Source organism: Acartia tonsa, chromosome 4 (assembly GCF_053477335.1).
Source record: "Acartia tonsa isolate MP-2025a chromosome 4, ASM5347733v1, whole genome shotgun sequence".
In the NCBI taxonomy this organism is placed as follows: Eukaryota; Metazoa; Arthropoda; class Copepoda; order Calanoida; family Acartiidae; genus Acartia; species Acartia tonsa.
Window position 1 is genome coordinate 7063513 of NC_137263.1, and position 3101 is coordinate 7066613.

Here is a 3101-nt window from a genome sequence, read left to right on the forward strand (position 1 = left end):
TAATTAAATTGCTGTTAGATAATTTTCATTAATCAAAATTAAAATAAATGCGTCATAAAGTAGCTACGCTAATAGAATATATTTTCTGCTGTTGATTATAGTTCAGTGTATAAAAATTTTAGAGAGAAATACACACACAAACAAACGTCTTCATATACACACATTTAGTGACACGTTGCGATTTTTGGTTTCCTTTTTTTAAAATGTTTTATTGACAAGATTATATAATGTAATATTTGTATCCTTATATATATTGTAATACGTTTTTTGTATGTTAATATAGTTCTCCATTCTAGAGAGCTTTACAATTACATCCCAAGATAAAATTTAGTCTAGTGATGATATTATACAAATTTTAAAAGCAAAGCTTTTCTATAATAAGGGTCGGTCTGTCTGTACGTCCGTCCATTGCGGTTAGCTCTTTTTGTTAATTTAAACAGATTAGAATTGTCCTATCGACTTCAAACATGGCATGATGATTTCTATAACAGTTAGGGATGACTTATAAGCAACTCTATAAGAATCTTTAATATTTTTCAGATGAAACTTTGTATAAAATGCAAAAAAGCAGGATATGTGATACTGCCTATATAGGTTTCCAGGAGAAGAACAAAATTAATAAGGTATGTATACATTTTTATCTAAACAAAGATGAAAACATCTTTAAGTAGCGAAGCATAAAGACAAACAGATTTACATTTCAAATCATACCTGTACCTTTGTCACTAATTATTAACAGTTAGAAAATTGCTTTTTGGTTATAATTTCATTCTTATTTCCTACCTAATTTTGAGAAAAGTAGTTTCCAGTTATGGTTTTTTACTTAGGTACCATTAGGTAATAATCACATTGGTATTTATTGACATAAATCCAGTATTGCCGAATTATTTTTTAAAAGCGAAGCTTTTCTATAATTAGGGTCGGTCCGTCCGTACGTCCGACCGTCACAAATGGATAGCTTTTTTTGTTAATTTAGGCATGTTAGAATTGTCCTATCGATTTCAAACTTTGCATGGTGATTTCTTTAGTAGTAAGGTACGATTAGGAAAGCGTAGGAACTCTATAATCATTACCAAAATGTCCGTATGTTCATTTTAAACATGTTGATTTTTTTACTTTTTTTCTTTTTTAACAACAAATTTTTGTGTGATCTAATCATTCGATTGATCTGATTTTTGGTATGTTGATTCCTGGGACAACAAAGTATAATGTTATAAGCAAAGCAACTCTATAATCAAGTCTTAAAAATGTAAGTATGTCCATAAACATTATCCTGTATCAAGCAGTTTTTCAACAAATTTACTTACAATTTTGCTCCGATTCTTATACATTTATATTCTTATTCAGTTCTGAAACTATATAAGTGTTAATGTCCGTTTGTCCTACCGTTTCAGTGCTTCGCTTTTATGGATGTTGTCATCCTTGTTTTGTCTTTAAGATAAGCTAAATGCTAAAAAAAATATTTATTTCAGACGACTACAAAGGGAAAATTAGCTTTCCTGAAAGAAGAAGCTTGATATGGTGCTAGAAAGAATTTAAGATAGATCACGGAGGGTATCTGCAGCGCGTAGGGGTGGTCTGTAGTTTGACATTTACATAATTTTATTTTCTTTAAATTTTATTTAAAAGGGGGTCATTTAAAAGTTTATTTTACTTTTTTCCATTTGTTTTCTCTGATACTTTCCAAAATATGTTTTATTAAGATTTTAACAAAAAAAGTAATTTTGTGTAACTAGACCATTAATGTTATTTAGAATTAGAATCATAAATCTGAATACAAAACAAATGAGAAATCGAACACTTAGTTTTGGAAGCCACAAGCTAAACATTTTTAATTAAGTTATTTTGTTTATACCTATTGTGTGTAACTATATAGGTAGGTCATACAAATACTTTAAACTAGCAAATTTTTGAGATTTTAAAAAGTAGAACTAATGAATATTTTTACCATAGGACAACTAACAAATTAAATACCTATTGAATTTAAATATTTATTGAGCTTATTTACTTACCATTGACATAATATTTTTGTAGGTGTTAAGTGATTTATTTTTTTATTTAATTATTTTAACTTAAATTGTTTTGTATTTCCTTACCAGTTCTATTGTGATATGATGTATTATGTATTTAGAATTTATTCATTATTTTGATGTAATTTTAATAATTTTTAATACAATTGTTTTATATAATTTTTGTTCATTATTCATGATGATTTAGAAACCATAGAATAGTTATTTCTTTCATCGTATTATAAACCTCTTTCCGCGGATATAGAATGTACAATTATTAGATTAAAACCAGTTTTTTTAGCCCTGAGGTGACGAAGGCACGTGCTAGACATAGTTTTTTCGTATTGATGAGAACCGGTTCGTGTCCACCGGATTCGAATGAATACGAGAAACTAAATTATTACCAGAAAGTCCGTACGTCAATTTTTAACATGCTCTTACTTAAATAGTAGCTGCGCCAATATCTATAATAAGAAGTAGAATGATGTCTGTTTGTTTGTCTGTCTGTTTGTTTGTAGCAAAGGATCTTGCTAACCGCTGAACCACTCGGGTTCTCCTTTACAGAGTAGCTTCTCATAGGTCCCCCGGGAAGGTTTATAACTATTTTCTTGGGGGGTGGGACACCCACAACCCCCCCAAAAATGAAAAATCCCCCCCCCCAAAAAAAATTTTTTTTTGAATTTTTCTTTTAAATCTAAAATATGAAAAATTGGTTTTATTAAACCTCTTGGGACAAAGCCCCGAGAGGCTAGGGGCGAAGCCGCACGTCCTATAAAAAGTAGTAAGTTTTTTTGTATCTAGCTAAAGAATTTGGTGATCCAGTTAGGTTATACATTTTAGGGAAGATTCATAAAGGTCCTGGCAGGGGCGTTCAAGCTTTTTTATTTGGAGGGGGTAAACATTTTTTAAGGGGGGGCGGGATAAAATGGCGCGTGAAGCGCGCCGCAAATTTTTTTACCCCCCCTCCTTGGATTCTGAAATGCTTTTGTTTTTTTATCATAACATCTAAAAACGGTTTTATGCAATTTTTCTACTCTTAGAGACTAAAACTGATATTTTTTGGTAAATGAATTGCTACCAAGTTCTTGATCT

The 3101-nt window shown here is 30.3% G+C and overlaps 1 long non-coding RNA gene across 1 annotated transcript; it reads left to right on the forward strand.

Annotated features, from left to right (window-relative positions):
- Positions 1-538: 538 nt before the first annotated feature.
- Positions 539-2189, forward strand: LOC145318206 (uncharacterized). The gene is made up of 2 exons (XR_013879253.1): positions 539-623; positions 1473-2189. It is a non-coding gene; the product is annotated as an uncharacterized LOC145318206 (long non-coding RNA).
- The last annotated feature ends 912 nt before the right edge of the window (positions 2190-3101 follow it).